General features: G+C 43.2%; 1 long non-coding RNA gene across 7 annotated transcripts in view; it reads right to left on the reverse strand.

Annotated features, from left to right (window-relative positions):
* Positions 1–7,131: 7,131 nt before the first annotated feature.
* Positions 7,132–26,387, reverse strand: part of LOC147360202 (uncharacterized) — a 40,961-nt gene continuing 21,705 nt past the window's right edge. For 6 of the 7 annotated variants that reach the window (XR_015138995.1, XR_015138992.1, XR_015138990.1 and 3 more), the window contains 3 exons: positions 25,973–26,095; positions 23,847–23,984; positions 7,132–7,393 (listed from right to left, as the gene is read on the reverse strand). This is a non-coding gene — a long non-coding RNA (uncharacterized LOC147360202). Of the gene's footprint in view, positions 7,394–23,846; positions 23,985–25,872; positions 26,096–26,387 lie in introns of all 7 variants that reach the window. The other variant, XR_015138993.1, reaches the window with a different exon arrangement.

Here is a 26,387-nt window from a genome sequence, read left to right on the forward strand (position 1 = left end):
CTGAGTTCTTCCTCACGTCTGTATTACAGGGCCTTCACCAATTATGAGCATTGTACATCTCTACTCAAAATCTCAATGGGATTAGTTCCAAGTCCTGGCAAAAGTGATTTTAAAGTTCATCTAGGAAGAGCAACCATGGAAGTGGGCCTGCAGTGTTTTGTGAAACAATAGAACTGAGAGAGAGAAAGATGATAAAAACTGAATGAGGTGCCCAAAGGTCCTCTATAACCGTGCTCCGAATCTCACTTCTGCCTCATTGTACATCATCTTCGGGGAAGAAGAGGGAATATGATGGGGAGAGCAGGCAGCTTGGGTGAGCAAGTGCCCTTGTAACAGAGCAGGATGAGCACAGCACTTAGCAGACAACCATTGCTGTGCCTCAGTACTCCCCGCGCAACGCTGTTACTAGGCAACAGGTCTCGCTCAGCCATTGCTCGGTGCCTCAGTAGGCCCCACCCACAAGCAACTGGCTATCAATGAGTGACTGTTAGTTGTTCTGCTCAGTTATTGGTCAGCACCGCAGTGGGCCCTGCCCACTGGTGAGAGACCACTGGGGAAGTGACTGAGGCAAGGGTGGGTGTTGTGGTGGTCGTCAGGTAGAGAGTGAGGTAAGAGGCAGATTCAGGCCTTCTCCTAGAGGCCCTCCAGCTTCCCCCAGCCTTAAGCCAGAGGTGAGCTGGAAGGCCCAGGGAGCAGGCTGGGGACTACGTCCTGCAGGGCTCCAGAGCCTTCACTAAGGCCCTCTACTAGCCTTGGCCCAGGCCTTGAGAAGCGGTGAACCTCTCCCCCATCCCTGTCTCTGCAACCTATTAGCAGTGGCCATCTGTATGAGTTGCAATCTGTGAGACCTGGTCTTTCTATTTGGGCGGCCTGAGGAGACTGAGGGCCAGTGGGGTTGGATGCCTGGCTCTCTCAGGGAAGACAGCTGGGTAGGGTGTGGGAACCTGGCCCTGAAGGAGCTGCCAACTGAGATCTACAATCCTCTTAGCCAGGACTCGGACTTTGGAGGGTGAAAGTTGTGCCTTGGGATTTTGCCCTTTCTTGTCAGGACAGAGAATAACATGCATCTGGTAGAGATTTATGGGAACATCGTTACCTGACCGTGACCAGACCTCAAAAACAAAGGATCTGACACCAAGAAGTCTGCAACAACCAACCGTGCCCATCCCTCACCTTTTGCCTTTGAAGAGACTTGCTGAAAGCTTTCAGTAACTTTGGGGTTCTTAGGGCATAAGTCACCCATCTCCTTGTATGAATCTGTAATAAACCTTTCTCTATTCCAAATTCTAATGTTTAGTATTGATGGGCCTCACTGTGCTTCCCCCACATGGGCTTGCGAATTCAGTGACCCTCTGCTTCCCTACAATTCTAGGAAGATAGCATCTTGAGGTCCCACTGATTCCATTGCAGGATAACCAAGTGAGACAGCGTCTAGAAGGACCCTCATGGTGGCCCATGAATCACCATGAGATGTTGCCTGTTCTCACAAAGAGTTAAACCAATGGTGTTACAAGGGGAGTCTGACAAAGTTGACACGTGACCTCAGAGTTAAAGGACAGAGGTGTGACAGCCATGCAGTCACAGTCATGGCTTTCAGAATCAGACAGGTCAGGTTTCAAGTTCTGGACCTTGCTAGCTAGATGCTCTTGAGCGGGTTTCTAAGCTTCTCATAAAGAAGCCGGAAAATACATGTTAAGTCAGCTTGTCGCACCTCTTAGGCCACAGAGGCTAGAGCGATAATTAAAGAGTGGCTTCACCTTGCCCAATATCAATTGATGATCCCAAAATGGGGGCAAAGAGCCAGCACTTACGATCAATCAGCAAAGACCCAGGCTCCTTTTACTTTCATCTAGAAGGGAAAAACCATCAGCAGCTCCAGCGGCTGTTGTTGGAGATGCTCATTCAGTTACCAATAACAACAGTTGCCATGGAGATGGGCTGTCCAGTCTGCCAGCCTGGAATGACACTCAGACCAGGGCAGGATTACCTACATCCACACCCTTTCCAAACCACAGAGGCAACTTGAGCCCCAATTACCTGTTTGGGGATTTCTTCCACTTTATTTTTTCCCTCTTCTTCCTGCCGGAAGGTCCACCTATTTGAAAATCAATAGGATATTGGCAAAGGCAGGGAAAGTCTCATGGCTGTGCAATTACAAAATCTTTGTAAAGTCAAAGAACAGCTTATGTTGGTGTAGGGGCTGGGGATTGTCACAGGAAGTGGGTGAAGCAGCTATGGGTGTTTGGGCTGCAGCAGGATCTGTGGAATTCAGGACTGCTTCAGGAACTCCTGGAGGTCTGTGTTGGGTGCATTTCCTCATAGAGGGATAGGGCAGATGGGGATGTCTCAGGAGGTGGTGGTTGGATAAGCAGCCAAGATCGTGCCCCAGGACAAATGGCAATGCCCACACTCAGAGGACCTCGGTTCTCACAGTCCTCAAAGGTGGCTCTTGGAGAAAAGGAAACCAAATAAGAAATAAGAATGTTTGGGCTTCCCCGGTAGCCCAGTGGTTAAGAATCCACCTTACAATACGGGGGATGCTGGTTTGTTCCCTGGTCCATGACGATCCCACATGTCACAGTGCCCATGTGCCACAGCTATTGAGCCAGTGCCCTAGAGCACGTGAGCTTCAACTACTGAGCCCAGATGCCACGACTACTGAAGCCCGCATGCCTAGAGCCTGTGCTCTGCATCGAGAAGTCACTGCAGTGAGAAGCCTGTGAACCACATCGAAAAATCACCCTTGCTCTCCACAACTAGAGAAAGCCTGTGTGCAGCAATGACCCATCACAGGCAAAAAAATTAATAAATCTTTAAAAAAAAAAGAATTTAGTGGGGAAAGGAACTAAAGAGCAGAAATCTTCACAACAAAGAAATCAAAATACTGGAGAGGATGGTTTACAGACAGTTACCCTAATCTTCCCTGGTGGTTCAAATGGTAAAGTGTCTGCCTACAATGCGGGAGACCTGGGTTCAATCCATGGGTTGGGAAGATCTCCTGGAGAAAGAAATGGCAGCCCACTCCAATACTCTTGCCTGAAAAATCCCATGGACAGAGGAGCCTGTTAGGCTACAGTCCATGGGGTCGCAAGGAGTCGGATGTGACTGAGCGACTTCACTTTCACCCTAATCTCATGCCCAGGAATCTCAACTCCCCATCTGCTTCTTCCCATCACAGCACAAATCGGGCTCTTCCTGGCAGGTCACTCAATGTGAGCAGAGCTTTCTAACTGACAATAAGAGTTTCATCCATGGGCTGGCTGTCTACTGAGGTAGGTAGTGAGTTCCCTGTCATGACAGGTGTACAAGCAGAGGCCAGGCAGCCTTTGAATAAGGTATGTCAGAGATGATTTCTGGGGGGGCGGTCAGGATTATATGACCTTGGAGCCTCATCATCTCTGGATGTCAGGATTCTGTAGTGAGTGGAGGTGTTCCTGGCTCCAACTGGAGCTGCCACAGTGAGGCCATGCATGTGCTCAGTTGTGTCTGATTCTTTGTGACCTTATGGACTATAGCCACCAGGGGGGAGGCACCAGGCTCCTCTGTCCATGGGATTTTCCTGGCTAGAACACTGGAGTTGGGTTGCCATTTCCTACTCCAGGGGTGTCTTCCCAACCCAGAGAAGATCCCCGGGAGCAGACCATGCCAAACCCCACCAGCCTAGGTTCTTCTGCTGTTTTCCTCCTCTTCCAGGGCTGGGCCTCAGAATGGGGAGTGCAAGTGCTTTCTCAGCTCACTCACGAAGAAATCATTCAGAATTGCTTCACACGGCAACAGCCAACTCAGCCCTCTGTCCAACGAGGTACAAGGTACAAGAGTACTTCTTAAAGATCTACAGAAAGAGCGTCCACATGTGAGAGACGGAGGCAGGGAAGAAAACCAGTGCCTCCCCACAAAGTCCCAGTGGGAAAAAGCAGCAGTCAGGCCACAGCCCCAGTAGCTCTCATGGTCTGAAGTCCAATTTAGGAGACCGTGTAATGGAGATCTGACCTGGGCACCATCCTGGTGCCTGTCCAGGATGATGACATCCTGGGTGTCATCACCTTCCAGAGACATGAACCTGGAAAATTTTCCTAACATCCCAGAGGCCTGGTTCCCTCAAATAAACAACCATCCTCACAAATGCTAACAAAGCAGATTTGAAGTGAAGACTGAGAAGGCAATGCGGAAAGCAACTAATACAATACCGGTAACAATTGATGGTTATTGATTTGCTTCAAAATGATGTTGGGGGGCACACAGGAGGAAGAAGAGATAAAAGCAAGATTGACCTTGAGTTGATAATTAAAGCTGAGGCCTGCAAAGTCAAAACTATTTTGCTAATAACACAACCATGTCACTTGGCTTTTTCCTCTTCTCTCATGAGTGGACCATGGAGTTTTCCAGAGGCTGAGTGGCATGTGATGGGGCCACAGATGAAATACAGAAGCAGATCTGAGAATTCAGCTGCCTATTAAGTCAGACATCGAAAACATTTGCAAAATATAAAACAGTGACTTTCTTCTTACCAATTTTTGTTGGGAAAATATAGTTTATATTTTAAAATTATTAATCACCATTCAGTTCAGTTCAGTTCAGTCACTCAGTCGTGTCTGACTCTTTGCGACCCCATGAATGGCAGCACGCCAGGCCTCCCTGTCCATCACCAACTCCTGGAGTTCACTCAGACTCACGTCCATCGAGTCAGTGATGCCATCCAGCCATCTCATCCTCTGTCATCCCCTTCTCCTCCTGCCCCCAATCCCTCCCAGCATCAGAGTCTTTTCCAATGAGTCAACTCTTCACATGAGGTGGCCAAAGTACTGGAGTTTCAGCTTTAGCATCATTCCTTCCAAAGAAATCCCAGGGCTTAGGACAGCTATCATTAAAAAAAAACCAAAAACCTCCAAGTACAAACAACAAGTGTTGCCATGGATGTGGAGAAATGGGTACCCTTATGCAACTGCACGTGGGAATGTGCAATAGTACAGCCGTGGAAAACACTGTGGTGGCTCCTTAAGTAAACATGAAATTACTGTTTGGTCAGCAATTCTACTTCCGGGTCTATACATAACAGAACTGAAAGCAAGGTCTCAAAGAGACCTCTGTGCGTCCATGGTCACAGCAGCATTACTCATAATCACCAAATAGGGATAACAGACCGAATGTCTGTCAGCGGATGAATGAATAAACAATATGCAATACACTCAATGGAATATTATTCAGCCTTAAAAAGGAAGGACAGTCTATGGTTGCCTAATGGTTAGGATTCTGGGCTTTCATTGCCATGGCCCAGGTTCAATCCCTGGTCGAGGAACTAAGATCCTACAAGCTGTAGAGCATAGCCAAAAAAAAAAAAAATCTTATTTTTAAAATAATTGACTATTGTCTTTTCTTCTTTGCTATTTGGGTAAATTGCTTATCTTTGATGGAGCTCAGTATCCTCGTCTGTCAAGGGGGTAGATAATTTTGAAGCACAATTCTGTGACCCAAACCTGACCTCACAAAGACACGGGGGCTGCTGCCCCAACCTGGGGCTTCCGCAGAGACCTGAGCCTCCCTGAGTCGAGGAAGAGGGAGTGTACTCTTGTATTAATCAGCTCCCATTAATTTTTCAAAGTCAGCAACAGCCCACTTACTCATTTCCCATAGAGCCTCATCCATAATTGATCTTGAGCTGCACTTATCCAAATAGATGGAGAAGATGCCCGGGGCACGTGGGGGCTCTGGGAGGGTTTTCTGCTGATGAATTTACCCTCTGAATTAATGACTGTCTTGAGAAGGTGCTCACAGCCATGGCATATTCGAGCAAAAGACATGTTGTATCCTTTCCTTCCATCAAAAATAACAAGGAAGAAGAGAAACAAATGACCCCCTAAACGCTCTGAAGGACTGTTTTGAGGTTATTTCTATATACAGACCAGCTTGAAGAGATCGATGGAAACCAGCTTTGTAGATGACTAGGTCTATGCAGATCCCAGCAAGTTCAGCCTTCAAACTACATCTCAAATCACTTCTACCCTTGAGACCACACACCTCTGGCCCCATCCCCTACTCCAAAATAAACTGAAGAGGTAAAATTTTTCCCCAAACTTATTTATTTTTAATTGAAGGAAAATTGATTCACAATATTGCATTGACCTCTGCCATACATCAAAATGAGTCAGCTATAGGTACACGTGTCCCCTCCCTCTTTAACCCCTCTCCCACCCCATCGCACCTCTTTTTTTTTTTAAAGGATGCTCTGTGGTGACCTAGATGGGTGGGAATGGGGTACAGTGGGAGAGAGGTGCAAGAGGATGGGGATATATGCATACATATATGGCTGATTCACTTCACTGTACAGCAGAAATCAACAAAACTTTGTAAAGCAACCATATCCCAATTAAAAAAAAAAATTAGTTAAAACCCTTAAAGACAAAATCAAGTGAACACTTATCAGATAAGTTTAGACTTTATGGTTAAAAAAAGAAAAGAAGGCATCTGGGAGAGGTGGCCCGCTGTTTGAAGCAAGTTCTGGTCTTTTCCTGTTGAACATAAAGAATTTCACAAAACACTTATATCAGACAAGGTCACTGTGACCATGATCAAGCAAGATGAGAAAGCAAGACCACTCTGTAATCATATCTGAACTATATTCATTTCCTGGGGATGCCACAAGAAGGGCCACAAACTGGGCAGATTAAATAACAGAAAGTTATTGTCTCACAGCTCTGGAGGCTGGAAGACTGTGATCACGGCACCTGCAGGGCTGTGCTGACTCTGGAGGTGCAAGCCAAGGATCTGTTCCAGGCCCATCTCCTAGTTCCTGGAGACCTGTGGCGCATACTTCCTTCACTTGTGTCAGTATAACTCTAGTCTTTACAAGGTGCTCTCCCTGTATTTGCTCTCTCTGTCCAAATTTTCCCTTTCTATGAGGACACCTGTCAGATTAGGGGCCCACTCTTCTGACCCCATCTTAACTAATTACACCTGGAATCATGCAGTCTCTAAATATGGTTATATTTTGAAATACTCGAATCAGATCTTTAACATATGAATCTGTAGGGGACACAATTCAACCTGCAACTTACGCATTTTTGGCAAAAGGACAGCATCCAAGCATCCTCTGTGTTCACTTTCTAAAGCTACTATAATAGATCACCACAAACGTTGGCTTAAAACAACAAGAATTTATACTTTTGAAGTTCTTGAGGCCAGAAGGCGGAAATCAGTCTCACTGGACCAACATCAAGGTGTAGGCAGTGCTGTGCTCCCTCTGGAGGTGCTAGGAGAGAATCCCACTTCTGATGGCTGCCAGCATTCCTTGGCTTGTGGCCACATCACTTTGATCTTCAATGCCAGCATCTTCAGATCTCTCTCAGCTCTATCTCCACATCACCTTTTCATGGGGGTGGTGAGGGGTGGGTAGGGGCTGGAACAGATGCAGAGACAGAAAGACAGACAGACTGATGGAGGGTGTGAGTGAACCTTTGCCTGTCTATTACACAGATGTTTGTGATTATATTTAGGCCCCTTCTCAACGGGCTTCCCTGGAGGCACTGGTATTAGTTGCTCAGTCATGTCCAAGTCTTTGCCACCCCATGGACTGTAGCCTGCCAGGCTTCTCTGTCCATGGGATTCTCCAGGCAAGAATACTGGAATGGATAGTCATTCCCTTCTCCAGGGAATCTTCCTGACCCAGGGATCAAACCGGGTCTCCCACATTGCAGGCAGATTCTTTACAGTCTGAGCCACGGTAGCAAGACTCCAGGTGGCACTAGTGGTAAAGAATCTGCCTGCCAATGCAGGAGATGCAAGAGACAAGGGCTTGATCTCTAGGTGGGAAAGATCCCCTGGAGTAGGAAATGGCAACCTACTCCAGTATTCTTGCCTGGAAAATTCCATGGACAGAGGAGGAGCCTGGTGGGCAGAGGAGCCTGGTGGGCTACAGTTTGTGAGGCCACAAAGAGTTGGACACGACTAAGCACACACACGCAACCAACTCAAGGTCCTTAACTGAATCAGTTTTTTAATATCAAGAATTTTTCCACGTAAGGAATTCCAGATTCCAGGGATGAGGATCTGCTGTCTTTTGCAGCCCTTAGTTAGCCTGCTACATTCCCCATCAGAGCTGATGAGAGTGACTGCAGCTTCCTTGCCAGTAACAGCTTTAATCTCCCTTCATTCCTCCCACTTTCTAAATGTATTTATTAAAATATCCAGTCATAGAATTACCTCCACTTCCCATAAGCATGCAATTCAGAGAGAAGCTTTGTTGCCTTGAAATCATCTCAAAATCACCTGACATGACCCCGAATTCTATCAGTGCTTTGTAACACCTCTTAGGAGGTGCCTCACCATTCATTCCCCAGGATGTATGGCCTCTCTTGTTGCGCTGAGTCAATAAACTCAACTTTATTCAACTACAGCCTATCCATGGTGGTATTGAGAAGAAGACTATTAATAGTTACATTAGAATTTTATAAGAGATAGCACAAGAAAATACTAAGTGTATCTTCATAGGTGTGACATCATCAAAAAAGTGGCACGGTAAGAATCTCCAAAAACCCTCTCCTCTTTAAAAGCAATAGAACACTGGCAAAAATTGTCAGAATCAACTACTTCAGAACTCTAGAAATTAACCAAAAGCTTGCTGCACCCTGGGAGGTGTTTTTTCTCCCCCCCCAAGAAAAACAATCTTGATAAGAACAGTGAGCTTTGTGCCATTTTAACTTGCCCCAGTCCCATTTCTGGCTCTTCAGCCCACAATAGCCTTGAAAAGTAACAGCCCATAATCACAGGGAAGACTAACAGCCCAGCAGCCACTGGTATCATCAGAACAGGGTTGGAGGTTTTCAAAGTTCCATTTTCAGAAAAATCATCATTTGACCTGTTGGGCCGTTCTCTGGAAAACCCTACTTCTAAGGCTCCTCTTTATCTGACCTGGTTCAGAGCTCACCCAATGCAAAGTCTTTTCAACCCTGGGGGTGGGGGTGGCTTTTGTTAAAAGCAATAAGCAGCAATGATTTCACATTGTAGCTGCCTGAGGAAGAGATAACAGTTGAGACAAACAAGGTTAGCTGGAGAAAGATTCCTTAGAGAGTGGAAAAGAAAGCCACACACCAGCATAGAGCTGTGTGTATGACCAGGAAAGACATTAGAAAGCCTTAAGCTATGAGAAAACGAAGATCATGGCATCCGGTACCATCACTTCATGGGAAATAGATGGGGAAACAGTGGAAATAGTGTCAGACTTTATTTTTCTGGGCTCCAAAATCACTACAGATGGTGACTGCAGCCATGAAATTAAAAGACACTTACTCCTTGGAAGGAAAGTTATGACCAACCTAGATAGCATATTGAAAAGCAGAGACATTACTTTGCCAACAAAGGTTCGTCTAGTCAAGGCTATGGTTTTTCCTGTGGTCATGTATGGATGTGAGAGTTGGACTGTGAGGAAAGCTGAGCGCCGAAGAATTGATGCTTTTGAATTGTGGTGTTGGAGAAGACTCTTGAGAGTCCCTTGGCCTGCAAGGAGATCCAACCAGTCCATTCTGAAGGAGATCAGCCCTGGGATTTCTTTGGAAGGAATGATGCTAAAGCTGAAACTCTAGTACTTTGGCCACCTCATGCGAAGAGTTGATTCATTGGAAAAGACTCTGATGCTGGGAGGGATTGGGGGCAAGAGGAGAAGGGGACGACAGAGGATGAGATGGCTGGATGGCATCACTGACTCGATGGACGTGAGTCTGAGTGAACTCTGGGAGTTGGTGATGGACAGGGAGGCCTGGCGTGCTGTGATTCATGGGGTTGCAAAGAGTCGGACATGACTGAGCGACTGATCTGATCTGAAGCTATCACCCTGCTAACCTTGAAGGTCCCTGCAAGCAGGAAGTGAAGACTAAGCCAGAGTTGTAATTGGCCAGGCTGAGTATTGAAAGTGTACTCCAACATACATACAGAGCCGCTTGGCAAAGCCTGGGAGTCATTGGTTCCAGGCTTTTGAGGAAATCTCTGTCCAATCAATACTTACTACTAAGCTGAGAAGAGATGTCAGTGGCCAGAAACACCAAAAAGTACAGATTTTATGTAATTAGTGCAGGAAGGCCCTAGCAAATAAACACAACAATAATAAACAACAGCAAAAAACAACAAACCCTAGGAAGAAAGGAGACTCCAATGTCCAGAATTGTCATATTATGTTATTTAGAACGCCCAATCTACAACAGTAAATAAGACGTGCAGAGAAACAAAATAGTATGGTCAATACACAGGAAAAGAAGAGTCAGTAGGGACTTCCCTAGTGGTCCAGTGGTTAAGATGGACCAATCTTAACCAATGCAGGGGGGCTGCCAAAGCAGGGGGCTCAGGTTTGCTCCCTGGTCGGGGAACTAGATTCCTGCATGCTGCAACTAAGACCCAGAGGAGCTTAGTAAGGAGCTTCCTTACCAGTAACAGCCAAAATGTGACACAGAGACATGACGTAAGCAAAAGCCAATGCCATTGTTTTTAAGCCAAAAAAAAAAAAAGTCAATAGAAAGTACCCCCTGAGGAAACACAGATGTTAGGCTTAGTAGACAAAGCCTTAAAATCAACTCTTTTAAATATATTTAAAGATCCAAAGGAAGCCACATTTCAGAATTAAAGGAGAAGCTTGAAGAAATGCCAGCAAGGTGGTGAAATAAGTGATTCCAGTCTTCATACTCCACAAAAACATTGATTTTGACAGTCATCCACAGATGTGAGTAATCTGTGGAAATTGGGAGTCCATTGAAGAGATTCTAGCAGCCTGTTAAACAAAAGCAAAAACATCCAAGAAAAGATGCCTTGAAAAGGGTGAGAAGTACAGTCTCACTTTACCTGTGTCACCCTTCCCTCAAAGTGGCACAACTTAGTGCCCAGAAGGACTCCCTCAGCCAACAGTTTCCCCCACGGGAGAACGTAAGAGCAGAATGAGTGTACGGTTTCTCAGCCTGCGGGAGGTTGTCCACTTCTCCTTCACCCCACTCATATCACAGACAGGATCAGCATGGCTGAATAGTCTGGCAGAAAATAGAAGAAGAGCAAATGGACAGGGGCTCTAAGCAACTACTGCATGGATCTCAAAACCCAGAAACAGATGCCACTGACTGGCTTGCAGACTCTAGTACGAGGCCTACCCATGAGCCCCACAGGATGCCTCACCTCCAGCTACCCCCAACTGACCAGTGCATACCTGCAGCACTCCAATATGTGCCTGCAACAAGATATGCAAGTCTCCAAAGACAGTGTGCACACACTCCCCCAAATGGCACACACAAGCCATGCCATCTGCATACACACATCCCCATGGACAGCACACAGATACTGGCTGCAGCTCAACTCTGCAGGATTGATAGGAAGAATACAACCTTGAACACTTCAGGGCATTGCCCTGGGAAAAATAAGCTCTTAGCACCCATCCTGACTTTGCAGGATTGAGAAAAGGCAAAAATATTTTGAGACTTCTCCCTTAAAAAGAGAACAAAAAAAGTAGGACAGATGTATCCTAGAAAAAGCTTAAGAGGCCCCAAAATCTCTAGCTGGGCTGACTGGTGAAGGTCTTTCTCTCCTGAAACAGTCAGTAAAGACTGGAGGAGGGAACTGCTTCTTCAAATGTGAAGATGGCAATACAAGACTTTAAGATAAAGGAAGAATCAAGAAAACAAAACATCACCAAAGGAACAACATAAAGCTCCAGTGGCTGATGCTAAAAAATAGAGGTCTATGAATTTCCTGACAAGAAGTTTATAAATTATGATCTTAAAGGAAAGCAGAGACATTACTTTGCCAACAAAGGTCCGTCTAGTCAAGGCTATGGTTTCTCCAGTGGTCATGTATGGATGTGAGAGTTGGACTGTGAAGAAAGCTGAGCACCGAAGAATTGGTGCTTTTGAACTGTGGTATTGGAGAAGACTCTTGAGAGTCCCTTGGACTGCAAGGAGATCCAACCAGTCCACAAGGAGATCAGCCCTGGGTGTTCTTTGAAAGGAATGATGCTAAAGCTGAAACTCTGGTACTTTGGCCACTTCATGTGAAGAGCTGACTCATTGGAAAAGACTCTGATGCTGGGAGGGATTGGGGGCAGGAGGAAAAGGGGATGACAGAGGATGAGATGGCTGGATGACATCACGGACTCGATGGACGTGAGTTTGAGTGAACTCCGGGAGTTGGTGATGGACAGGGAGGCCTGGCGTGCTGCGATTCATGCGGTCGCAAAGAGTCAGACACGCTGAGGGACTGAACTGAACTGAAAGAAGTTCAGTGAGATACAAGAGACCACAGATACACAACTAAACAAAATCAGGAAAATGAGACATTTGACAACTATAAACCATTAAAACAAACAAATTCTAGAATTGATAAATGCAATAACTGAACCAGGAATTTGACAGAGAGCTTCAACAGCAGACTCAGCCAAGCAGAAGAAAGAATCAGTGAACTTAAAGACACATCACTTGAAATTAGCTAATCAGTGAAACAAAAAGGAAAAAGAATCAGAAAGAATGAACACCTGCATGACTTATAGAACACCATCAAGAAAAAAATACATGTGCATTATGGGAATCTCAGAAGGTGCAGAGGAAAAAGGGGCAGAAAGCTAAAATCAGTCAATGATGAGAAGCTGAAAACTTTCCCTCTTAGAATCAGGAAAAAGACAAGAATACCCACTTCTGTTTAACATAATACAAGCATAACTTGTTTTTTTGTGCTTCAGTTTATGGTGCTTTGCATATCTTACAATTTTTACAAATTAAAGGTTTGTGGCAACCCTGCAACAAGCAAGGGTATCACACCATTTTTCCAATGGCATTTGCTTACTTCATGTCTCTGTGTCACATTTTGGCAATTCTCACAACCTTTTCATTCAGTTCAGTTCAGTTCAGTCGCTCAGTCATGTCCGACTCTTTGTGACCCCATGAATCGCAGCACACCAGGCCTCCCTGTCTGTCACCAACTCCCGGAGTTCACTCAAACTCACGTCCATTGAGTCAGTGATGCCATCCAGCCATCTCATCCTCTGTTGTCCCCTTCTCCTCCTGCCCCCAATCCCTCCCAGCATCAGAGTCTTTTCCAGTGAGTCACCTCTTCACGTGAAATGGCCAAAGTACCGGAGTTTCAGCTTTAGCATCATTCCTTCCAAAGAAACCCCAGGGCTGATCTTCAGAATGGACTGGCACTTCATGTCTCTGTGTCACATTTTGGCACTTCTCACAACTTTTTCATTAGTATTATATTTTTTATGGTGATATGTGATCAGTGATCTTTGTTCTTACCATTGCAGAAAGATTATAAGTCACTGAAGGCTCATCTGATGGTTAGAATTTTTTAGCAATAAAGTATTTTTTAATTAAGGCATACAGTGTCTTTTTAGACATAATGTACACTTAATAGATTACAGTATAGTGTAAATATAACTTTTATGTGCACTGAGAACCAAAAAGTTTGTGTGACTTTTATTGCAATATCCACGTTATTACAGTGGGTGTGGAACCAAACCTGCGACATCTCTGAGGCATGCCTGTGCTAGAAGTCCTAGCCAGAGCAACTAGGAAAGAAAAGAAATAAAAGATATCCAAACTGATTACTAAGCCATAAAAAAGGAAGAAAGAATGCCATTTGCAGCAACATGGATGCAACTAGAGATTCTCATACTAAGTGAAGTGAGAAAGACAAATACCATATGATGTCATTTATATGGAATCTAAAATACGGCACAAAGAAACCTATCTATGAAGCAGACTCACCAGCATAGAGAACAGACTTATGGTTGCCAAAGGGAAGGCAATGGGAGAGAGATGGACTGGGAGTTTGGGGTTAGTAGATGCAAATGATTACATAGAGAATGGATAAAGAACAATATCCTACTGTATAGCACAGGGAACTATATTCAATATCCTGGGATAAACCATAATGGAAAATAATATAAAAAGAATGTATATACATGTATAATTGAGTGACTTTGCTGTACAGCAGAAATTAACACATTGCAAATTATCTATAATTCAGTTTTAAAAAATGAAAACAATAAGTAAATAAATGGGGGGAAAGGTATCCAAATTGGAAAATAAAAAGTAAAATGGTATCTTCTTGCAGATGGCATAATCATATATGTGGAACACACTGAAGACTCAACAACAACCAAAAAATCTGCTAGAAACTAATAAGGAGGCTAAGATGTTAGGTTAAGATTGTAGGGCTTGATGCTGTAAGCCAGCGGCTGCCAACCCAACAGAGCATCCTAATTGCCTGCTCTCCAACTTTGCGGACTCTGGTCCAGCCCATCTGGGTCCCTCAGCTTTTAATGAGAAGTCAAGGTTGAGGACCCCTGCTGGGGCATTAAGAAGAAAGTTGGAGAGATTTTCAAGCAGGGGAGGGACATGATCCCATCATCAAATCTAACTCTGCAGGGAATGAGGCCAGATGGAAGTAGAGAGTAAATACAATGGCAGAAAGGGATGATGAAGAGGTCCAGGCTCCCACTGAATGTAGGACAGAAGGGCAACAGTGTTGGGTTCAGTGATAAGGACGGTGACTTGTAGTTACACTGCTTTGAAGGAGGCAGAAAACCTGAGCCAGTATGTACGATCTGTGCATACTCAACACAACTCACCACTTCTGACATACACAAATGTACACACACACACACACACACACACTTCTCTCGGCCTCTCCTCTCTGAAGCCAGCTGCCCATCACAGTGCACTGCTTACACACACCTGCACACTCAGTCTGGCTAAAAGTTCCCCAACCTTATTTAAAAAAAGTGCTTGCACACAACACTGGCAAGTCAAGGCCCAGCACAACACCAATTTCCACGATATCAGTTTCCACTGAACAGGAAGACAAGCAGTGACTTCTAGGAGGAGCTTCAGGCTCCAATGGTTTTGCCTTTTCTAAGAAGCAATTGCTATTTTCATCCACGCTGGGTGGGGGCTGGGGGAGATAGCATAGAGACACAGTGGCTAAGCTATTGCTCATTATAGGCAAGTCCTGATACAGAGAGGAGAGAAAAATCCAGTTTGTACTATCTTCAAATATCACAGTGTTGTGACTTAGAACAGCATCTGGTGTATCTTGTTTCATTACAACTGACAAAAGGTAAAAAAAAAAAAAATTGAATTACCATACTAATGTCTTCTCTTTGGGTGAAATCTGTGATTCAGGTACGTGGATATAAAATACATCATTAGTTGCTTTTAAGCTTGTCTTTAATGATGAAAAGGCATTTCAGGCCATGAGGGAGAGACACACCACACTCAGCTGGTTGGCAGCACTCTGAGCCTCTTGTAGACTCTAATGTGACAGTGCAGTTTCTTTCTCCCTCCGAGATGACAGTTAATTCCAGACCAGGAAGGCTGTCAAAAATGCTTAGTTCTGCTCCACTTGAGTTAATTACCGACCCTGGGGCAGGCTGCCCTCCACTCCTCGGCTAATGGGGCTGGGCTCCAGGTAAAAAATCCATTTGCAAGAATGTTTTCCTTGCTCCAGATCTAATTTATTGAATATCAAATATTTATGCCAATGCAATTAAAGTGACAACGTTACCTTCCCTCCTCGCCTGCCCCCGGTCCTAAGCAAGCCCAGGCTTGCTGACAGAATGCTTTATCCCACCAACACAGGGTAAAAGTTTTGCTTGAGCTTCTAAAGCCGGATCTTTGAAACCTCTTCAACCCACAAAGTCACCTGGGATTCTTTATCTGTTTTTGTAGGCAGTCACGTGACAGGCTATGGAGCAATGGCTTGGTAACTGGGGCAGGAGGCAAGGAAAAGAGGGGGGAGTCGACTGCGGTTTCAATTTCACCGACATCTGATGTGGCTCTCCCTGTTGCAGGCATCAGACTAGGCTGTGTAGGCATGAGAGGGAGTACCCGTGACCCATATATGCCAACAATTTCCTGGCCTGACAGAGGGGACAACCCAGGGCATGTGCAAAAGAGGTTCCAGAAACAGCTCCTATGTATACATCTTGTGTTTGGGGTCTCCAAAGCTTGAAGGTCACCCAACTTCCCTTTCCACTCAACCAGACTTAACTGCAGAAAGTTTCAGGTCCAGCCAAGCACACTGAATCTTTCCCCAAACCCTAGTCCAGCAAAAGAGCCTCAGACTATCCAGACCCTGGAGCCTCGGGACATTCCCCGTTGGGACAGCCCTCAGCCACCATCATCACCCCCCTGAGCCTCTTGCACCACAAAATAAATGATTTGACAACTGCCCACAAATGGAGGTTTGACTGATAAAGATGGGCAATGAGCAATTTAATGTGTATCCACTCCCAACCTATGCCCTGAAAATATGCAAAGGAAATACAGTTGGCGAAGACTTTCTTTTCTTCCCTGAAGCAAGGGAGCTTGGAAAAGCCCAGGCCAGCAGATAATACTGTGTCTGTGACATATGTGAGGTTGTGCTTTGTCCTTTAGCTGGGATCTTTTCAGAGACCTTAGTGTCTACGCTCATCTCTCTCTTCCTGCAATGGAACCAAGACCTTTCTTGGGTCTGAACTGGGTTTTGAAGGAGAAATAGGCATGCATAAGGTGAACTACAAGGCTTAGGGAGAACAGGACATTGTGTTCAAACTGAAAGTAGCTTGAATTTTATTGGAGCTTGAATTGCAAGGGAGTGAGCCCTGGGAATATAAGCATCAAATGAGGTAATCTAAGTATGTTAGAAAATGTCAGGTCCTGGATAAATGTGAGTTACTCCCCACATCACAAAGGTATTGGGGGAACCAAATGCTATGTTACATGGATGCTTGCATTACATAAATTGTAGTTGTTATAAGATATTTTGGAAGAAGATGAATTGAGCATTAGCCGTGCGGATCAGAAAAATACGTATCTTTCACCTTTTTGCCACTACTGTTTTAGAATTTTTTACAAACTGTAAATGATAGATGTCATTTTTTTCAGATGAACATGCTATACCCAACTTTAACATTTACTACAAAGTTAGTTTCCTGTCACTGCAACAACAGCGCTTTAGACGCGAAGCTTTGTGGTCATTTTTTATGGCCAGATCATTCTTTGTCTGTGAGTGTTAGGGAAAAGGGGTTGGGTATTCCAACCTGACATTCTACGAGCTGAAGTTTCAGGAAGAGGTGATAGCAGTTGAATTGGTGGAGGAGGAGAATGGGAAGTGGGGAAGGGGAAAGAGGAAATAGTCCAGAACAGAAAGAAAAGCTAGAAAATTACAAGGAACCACTTTCAGGGTATTTAGAACATTAAATGCTATCACTTTGTGTTATTAGCAGAACAACTGAGATTAAATCTTAACAGGATTTAGGACCATCATAATAATCTTGTCATGAGCACAGGAAAAGGCCAGCCAACCTGTGGTATTTAAATATTAAATACATGAACTATATTGAAAATTTGATTCCAGTCCATGAAAATATTGCACATCATCCAAAGTCAAGAAGGAAGAAACCCTCATTCATCCATGTAAGTAACTTCCAGGTACCCCAAGGAAGGGACACATGGCCGCTTCTGCTCCTGGCTTCCAGGGACTCCTGGTTGCCTACTCAAATCTCCTTCTCTCTTCCTACCAGAACTTTGGTTCCAGAGGAGCTATGTAACAAATTAAAATGTTATATTTTTTAGTTTCCTTTGCCAAGAGGGATGACCACATAATGTCATCTAGCAAATGATAGGTAAGAAGACATTGCTGGTTAAACTTCAATGAAATGTCACTAAAGGCAGGGCAGGCTCGACTAGCACAAGACCTTTCTGTCCTTGGTTTGTTATGCTTTCTCTTTCTTCAGCCATCTTGTGACCTTCTTCAATCACTTGTGACCTCGAGGTGACTGCAAGAGACAGACCAAGAGAACTGGGAAACTCTTTAAATCCCAAATCTGCTACCTGCAAACTCTATGAACTTGGACAGTTCATTTAACCTCTCTGGGCTTCATTCTGATCTACAAAATTCTTCCATAATATCTATTTCTCAACATGAAACCAATGACATGAAATGACTTATCTTCCATATCAACCAGAAACTTCAGCTGCACCATCCTTGAAAAAGCTAACTTTTCAAAGATGTAGGTCTGTTTTATTGAGCGGCAGAGGGATCCTATCAATTTACAATTCCACATCCTTCAATTCTAGCAGTTTTTCTTGAATTATTTCTTTTATGATGCCTTCCCTTTCATTTTCTGTGTTTTCTCATTCTTGAACTCCTGTTATCTGGACACTGGCCCTCTTAGTCTGTTCTCTAGTTTTCTTATCTTTTGATAAGATCACTTTTCTTTATCTCTGTACTAGGCAAAGAACTCTGAAAAGCCAGGAACCATCCTCCTCCCTTGAAGGCAGTAAAATATTCAAAATAATAATAAATATTTCTTCCCTAGCACACAAACCAAAAAAGAGCCAAACCATCCTCCTCCCTAGATAGCAATAAGGAATTCAAAATAATAAATATTTCTTCCCTAGCATACAAACCAAAAAACTCGATCACTTAGGTTATCTTTAAGTGTTTTCCTGGATAATGTTTGTGTTAAAGAGGAAAAATCAAAACTGCAAACAGAATATTTAAAAACAAGAAAGAGAATATCACAGAAAATCTTATGGAATGAGACAAAGCTGATTCACAGGCAAATTCATAACCTTAAATGTCTTTATGGTTAATCATAAAAGCATAAAAGTAGATAAAATAAACATTCATTTAAGTGATTTGGTTTTTTATAAAATTTAAAATAACTAAAAGTAACCTGGAAAATACAGTTAAAGCAAGCTTCATTGATTAATAATCTTAATAGTCAGAAAAGCAGTAGAATTAGTAGATAAATATTAGGATTGGTTCATGAAATAGCTTTGTTTCCATTAAGAGGCAGCAAAAATAAATATTATAAATGTAAAAAGGGAGACTAATGATTTAAAACTGTTAGAGTCCAAAAGACTTTTGTTAGAGTCCAAAAGACTTTTGGACTCTGTGGGAGAAGGAGAGGGTGGGATGATTTGGGAGAATGGCATTGAAACATGTATAATATCATATATGGAACGAGTCACCAGTCCAGGTTCGATGCATGATACTGGATGCTTGGGGCTGGTGCAATGGGACGACCCAGAGGGAATGGTACGGGGGAGGAGGAGGGAGGAGGGTTCAGGATGGGGAACACGTGTATACCTATGGCGCATTCATGTTGATATATGGCAAAACCAATACACTAATGTAAAGTTAAAAAATAAAATAAAATAATAAAAAAAATAAAATAAAACTCTTTGAGGACTCTATGCATAATTATATGCTAATACTCTCAAAACCTCAGTGAAATGGATTATGTTCTGGGAAACTATACCAAAATGTTAGACTATCAGAAAAATTAGACTACCTCAATAGACCAATAACAAAGGAAAAATTATAAAGTTGTCAAAGAATTGCCTTCAAAAATGCTTTCCAACTTCAGCTGATTGCGTGGGTGCATTACTTCAACCTTCCACGGAACAAACAATTTCCCTGTAACATAAATCCTTTCAGTGTATGGAAAAACACGGAAGTCTTATTAGTTTCAAAGTAGTTTCCAAAGCTTGCAAAACTATTGACATGATGTTTTGGATGAATCTGAAAAAACATTACGTTGAGTGAAAGCAGCCAGACACAGCGTATAAACTATGACCCCATTTATATGAAGTTCAAGGATGAACAAAACTAATGTCTGGTGATAAAAATTAGAGAAGAGTTTGCTGGGGGCAGGGATGGAGGAATACCTAGAGGAGCCACAGCAGAACTTTCTGGGGCCATAAGAAGACTCTATACCTTGATCTGAGTGATGGTTACTGGGGTGTGTATATTTGCCAAAATTCATTAAGTTGTACTCTTCAGAACTGTACATTTTACTGTATGTAAATTATACTTCAATAATACATGTTTAGGAAAAAAACTCAGTAACCGTGAAGAAAAGAGCAGGCTAATCACACTTAAATGTTGCATATGCAAAAATACTATATAAAATATAGGTAATCTTACAATAAATTAGAAGAATAATACATTAAAAAAATGGCAAGGTTGTTTCAATATTAGAAGTTTATTACTATTATACATTATTTCAAATCAGAAAAAGCAAATCATAATGTTGAAATTAGCTTATTAAGTGCAATTATTCTTGATATTAATCCCTAATAAGCTCAGATAAAAAGAGATGATACCTCAATATGACAAAAAATATCTACCTCAAACCAAAAGCCCAAGTCATCCTTAACAGGGACACTGAATTAATTATCTCATTAATGCCGAGAACTAAACTAGGATGGCTACCGTTCCCAGTGCTATTTATTATTGTTCTGAAATTGCTAAGCAATATAAAAGGACAAGAAATAGATATGAATCATAACTATAGGGGAGAAAGATAAGTATCATTTTTAGTCCATGATAATATTGTCTTTCTAGAGAACTCAAGAGGGCCAACTGAAAACAATATTCAGATGGACTACAAAATAAATATACCGGCACCAGTAATGATGTTCACTGAAGCATTGTCCTGAAAGAACAATTGGAAAGCACCTAAATGTCTAATAATAGGAGATTGGATGAATAGAAGTGTACACACCCAGTAGAATATTATGCAGCAGTTAAAATGAAATAAATATAAAAATATTAAATGAAAAAGAAAATGCGGGATGATATACACAGTGTGGTTCTTTAATGTTTAAAAAAACACTAAAAACTATGCTGTTGGGAAAATACAAAAATATGAATGTGAAAGATTCCTCCCAACTTTGGGATGCTGGTTGCCTCTGGGGAGAAAGAAAGGGAAATGAGATGATGGAGGCCAGGGGCCTCAGTTATTGGTGTACATTTTTTAAGGAATAAAAAGGGAAAGAGTGGGGGAAACATTCTTCATCTGAGAACCAGACCCAATGTTCCAGAAATAATCCCCAGAAAGTTCCCTTGTGGCCCTACCACCCCCAGCAACCACTTCCCTGCTTTGCTACCAATGGTGACTTTTACCAGTTCTTGAAGTTTATTTAAAAGGAATCACAGGGGACTTCCCCAGAGGTGCAGTGATTAAGACTCTGGGCTTCCAATGCAGGGGGCATGGGTTCCATCCTGGTCAGGGAGTTAAGATCCTGTGCCCTGCGGCATGGCCAGAAAAAAGGAACCACGGGCTGCCTTGCAAGCCTTCTTTGGTCTCCCTCCAAAGACCGGCCGATTGGCTGTCTCTCCAACAGACCCGTGGCAGTCTGAGCCACGGTTGAGGACCACACACCTCAGTGCTCTTGGCCGCCATGCAGGCCAGGGGTGCAGCCTCTCATGGGAGGCTACTCAATTCAGGACACAGAGTAGATACCCAGAGGACAGCGTACCCCTTTTGATACTTTATGTAGAGTCACATCTGGTACTGATGAAAATTCCATTAGTCCAGTAGGAACACCCTATTGGGAAAAGACTCTTTGCATATTACAGACAGATCAGTTTCTCCACCACAGCACTACTGACACCTGGAGTCAGACAATTACTTCCAGTGGGGACTGTCCTGGACATTGTAGGATGCTTACCAGCATCCCTGGCCTCTCCCCACTAGAAGCTGTTCCCCCTCATGACAGCTAAAAATATTTCCGGACATTGCCAACTGTCCCCTGAGGAACAAAATCACTCTTGGTTGAGAACTACTGTGATAGAAGATAGATTAGACTGGGGAGGGGGAATGCAAAGTGATTTTTGAGTTTTTTTTTACCTAGGAATAAAGTTATTAAGATATATGTTGCTGTTGTTCAGTCACTAAGTAGTGTCTGACTCTGAGACTCCATGGAGTACAGCCCACCAGGCTCCTCTGTCCATGGGATTTCCCAGGCAAGGATACTGGAGTGGGTTGCCATTTCCTCCTCCAGGGGATCTTCCCAACCCAGAGATCAAATCTGTGTCTCCTGCATTTGCAGGCGGATTCTTTACCACTGAGCCACCAGGGAAGCCATTAATGTATATGCATTAATATTGAAAAGAGCAATGAAATTGTATCAAAGACAGAAAAGAAGATCTATTCATGATTAGGGAGCACACCAGATTCAAGGATAGGAAAGCAATATTATAAATCTACTGATTCTGCTCAAAGTAATATGTAAGCTTAATGGAACTACAATTAAAACTTGGCTGGAAACTTTCTGGAACTTAAAAATGTTAGTCTAAAGTTTGAGTAGAAAAATAAAAGAGACTGAATAATACAGGAAATTTTCAAAAATATAAATAAATAATGATTTTATCTACCAGCTATTAAATGGGTTATAAAATTATAATAATTAAAACAGTATAGAAGAATAGACATTGCTATGAAAAAAAAATTAAAAGCTAGAAACAGGCCTTACTCTATGCAAGAATTTAGTATCGATTAAAGTGGCATTTAAATTAATGAGAAATGTTGTGGAATGCTCAATAAATGATGTAAGAACAACTCATTAACAGTTTGGGGCCAGGAAAAAATTCAAGGCCTCACACCACGTGTCAAAATAAGTTTCATGAAGCATAGAGTTATTATTTTAATTAAACCATAAAAAACTAGAATAAAATACAGATTAATATTTTCTTATATTAGGAGACAAATGGCTTTCTAAGCAAAAGGAGAAAAAAGCAAAAGTTAGGACTCGAAAAGATTGATACACTTGACTATATTAAAATGTTAATCTTGTATATATCAGGAAGCACTACAAAACCGAAATTCAGAAAAACTATTTGTCACATAAAAGAACATAATATTTAAGATTTCTTCTAAATCAATATGAAAAGGACATATCCTTCTCATTTTTCAAATGGACAAAAGGACCAAGACCATGCAGTTCATAGGAGATGAAAGAGAAATGGCCAAAAAACATCAAGAAGTTCATCTCACTGGAAATCCACAGTACACAAATTAGAATATTGAGACACCATCTTTCACTTATCAAGTTGGTATGGATTTTTTTTAAGGTAACACCCAGCCTTGGGGAATTTCCATATCTTCTTGAGAGAGTGTGAATTTATGAAACTTTCTGAAAAGGAATTTGACAATTATTTTCAGAGGCCTTAAAAAGGTTCATGTACACCTAAGAGTCTCATGCTTACACCTCCAGCCTAGAACTCACCTCTGAATTCCAGGTGGATATTCAACAATCCCCACCACCACCACCATCTCTACTTGGGTATCAACTGATGTTTCAAGTGCACCACATTCAAAACCAAGGTCCTGATTCCAACTGCCCCTCTGTGCCCCAGAGCTGTTCCTCCATCTCAGGAAGAGATAGCTCTACCCCTCCTATTGCTCAGACCTAAGACCTTGATGTCCCTGACACCTTTCTTTTATAGATATCAGATCTGGGGATATCAAAACAGATTCAGTTTTCAACCCCTCATCACCACCTCTCTCACGGAGCAAAGGGCTAGCTGCCCAACACACACAGAAACCAATCCTTTGGCACTGGCTTTTGAGAAAAGAAAGTGCTTTATTTGCGAGGTTAATCAGCAAAAAAGATAGAAGGCAAGGTTCTAGAATCTGACTTCTCAACCCAGGATTGGGGTAAAATTTAAGGTGTCAGGAAAATTTCAAACTTGGAAGCTGACTGGCTAGTCTCAAATCTGTCCATACAAGCTATTCTAGTTGCTGGAAGTCAGGTTTTCCTTATTGAAGGGTTTCTCACTTTTTAAGGGGTCCTACAGCAACATTTCTATTTTTTGAGTTCCATAGACTGAAGATTCTTGGTTCCAGAGTCATTGGGGAGACATGGATTTCTTTCTTGCACATGCACAGTGCTGTCTCTATAAAATAACTCAAGGCTTGATTAATCCACAACCTATTGATACTTAAGGAGGCTAAGCAGTTTAAGCTGGTCAGTTTTTACACTGATTATTTTACAGTGTTTCATCTCTGCACAAACTCCCTGGTTCAGGCCACCATCGTTCCGTACCTGGACCATTGTGACAGCCTCTTTGTTTGCCCGATCATCTTCCAGATTATCCTCAATATAGCAGCCCGAAGGAACCTTTTGTAGTAGCCTAAGTCAAATCACACCACTCCTCACTCAAAACCTTCCACTGGCTCCAATCTAAGAGAAAAGAAAAGCTCATTAAAGGCCTGTGATTTATAAGAAAAAATGCATACTTGGTCGTTCAGATGACCAAAATATACTTTTCACCTGTATTTGGTCTTTGTTGACAGTTCCTAACTCATAGCTCCCCAAACCCTTGGAATCTCCTAAGTACTGAGAGTGATAAAGGTGTCTGTTTTGTTATGTTAATGAAGTAATTTCTGGAAAGCATGTAAGAATCCTGGACTGGTTGCCCCTGGAGCCAGCCATGTGATCGGTTCCACCTCCTAACCTCCAGGGAGCTCAGAGGGACTGGAGATAGACCAACAGCCATGGCCAGTCATTTAACCGATCTGGCCTATATAAGGAAGCCACCATGAAGAGCCAAAAAGACAGGGCTCCGAGAGCCTGTGGGCTGGTGAACACGTGGAGATGTGGGGACAGTGCATGCGGAGAGAGCACAGAAGCTCTGTGGCCATTTCCCCGCACCCTGCCCTGGGCATCTCTTCCATCTGGCTGTTCCTGAGTTGCATCCTTTTATAGCAAACCAGTAGTCCAGTAAGGAAAATGTTTTCTCTGTATTCTACGAGTTGCTCTAGCAAATGAATCACACCCAAGGGTCGTGGGAACCTCTGATTTATAGCCAGTCAGTCAGAAGCACAAATCACAACCTGGACTTGCAGTTGGTAAGCTGGAGGTGGGAGGGGCAGTCTTATAGGACTGGACCCTTAAGCTGTGGAATCTGATGTGATCTCTGGCTGGATAGTGTGAGGACCTAGTTGAATTCTTGGACACTGCTGGTGTCCAAAAATTGCCTGTTGGAAGTGAGGGTAAACTCTCCCACACATGTTGGAATTGGGTCCAGGAACCCAAAGAAAGCCTGTATACAATCTGGCTACTTTTCTCACCTAAGCCCAAGAGAAGCTACATAATCATAAAACCCAGCATTGCAGAATGCCAGTGCCAGAAGGATTAGATTCTACTTCAGCAAGTCTGGGCTGATGTATGGAAAAATGCTTCCTTAGAAATACCTCTGACAGTTTGGAACCCTTGAAATTCTAATCCAATACTTCTATCTACAAAAGAGCAAACTGAGGCTTAGAAAGTGACTTCCTGGAGATGTGCAGAGTCGACGATACAGTTCTCTCAGGATGTCCTCTTGATCCAGCCCTTCCTGCAATCCCGTCTAGCTCTTTGAGCCTTCGTGACCTGGTATACAATGTTGTCTCTCCCTGAAAGCTCTGTACTAGCAAACCAGAATTCACATTTTAAATAAATGATCAGAATAAGTGTTATCTTACTTACATGACAAAATAAAGAATTTCTGTTGTCTGGGCAATCAGAATTGATTTGTTGATTTTTGGCTCCCTACCAACCAAACATCTTCCTAGTTTGAGAGCAATCCCCCAGGGTGTGACCAACAACCTTGCCCAATGCATCTGTCTCCACTCCTCAAGTGGCCAACTGTCGGCTTCCCTCTTTATCCAAAACCCCATCACACATCTATGGATCTCAGCTGACCCACCTGTTAAGGTGTGGGAGAGGGTTTCCTAGAGTGTTTCAGAGCCATGAGGGTGCCTGGGGCCTCTCTCTGAGCTCAGGTGCAAGTCCCTCAAATGCTGCAAAGACCACTATTAAAAACCTAGCAGAAGAAGCCAGCGAACAAAGAGGCGCCTTAATGATACGCTTTGGAAGCAAGTCTTTTTATAACTTCATTCTTCCCTCTCAATGGCCCCAAATGAAGATGAACTCAGAAAGGAACCCTTGGCAACAGCAGAGGAGAAAACAGCTTTCAAGGGCCTTCGCCTTGTGCCCAAGTTCTTATTTCAATAGGAGACAGATTTGGTCTCTCTAACACTCAGTGTGTTACCAAATATCTGGATCATAAGAAATAACAGAAACCAACCTTGGGAGAAACTGTGGCCAATCACACAGAAGCTCTAGGTGTCAGCTGCTGTGATAATCAGCGACTCCTTTCCTTTGAGTCTCTCCACCTCTCCCCATACCTTTCAAGTTCCAGTTGAAGGTAGGTAGTACGCAGGACACAGTGAAGAAGGACCATCTGGAGAGGCTGCTGGGCACTAGAAGTCAAGAGTGTACAAGTTTGTGGATGGTGATGCTGCCAGAACCTGTTGGAAATGGAAATCCAGTGTCTATTCTGATAAGAACAGACCTCTTCCCTTCCATAGCAAATGAGGCCAATTAACCCATCAACTATCAGGTCCCCTCAATGTGGTCATGTTCCTCAGTAAGGGCTTGGACTAGAACAAGCCCTGATGGAACATTGGACACAGAGCAATGGGGGCAGCCCAGGAAGTCTGAGTGTTGGGTGCATGCCTGTTGCCACGGCCACCTGGGCATGAGCCCTTGAGCAATGGGGCTGACCTGGAGAAAAAGGAAGATCAATGGCCATGGGGTGAG

This window comes from Bos grunniens, chromosome 13, assembly GCF_055505025.1.
Source record: "Bos grunniens cultivar Pamir isolate PY7600 chromosome 13, Bosgru_T2T1.0, whole genome shotgun sequence".
Taxonomy (NCBI): domain Eukaryota; kingdom Metazoa; phylum Chordata; class Mammalia; order Artiodactyla; family Bovidae; genus Bos; species Bos grunniens.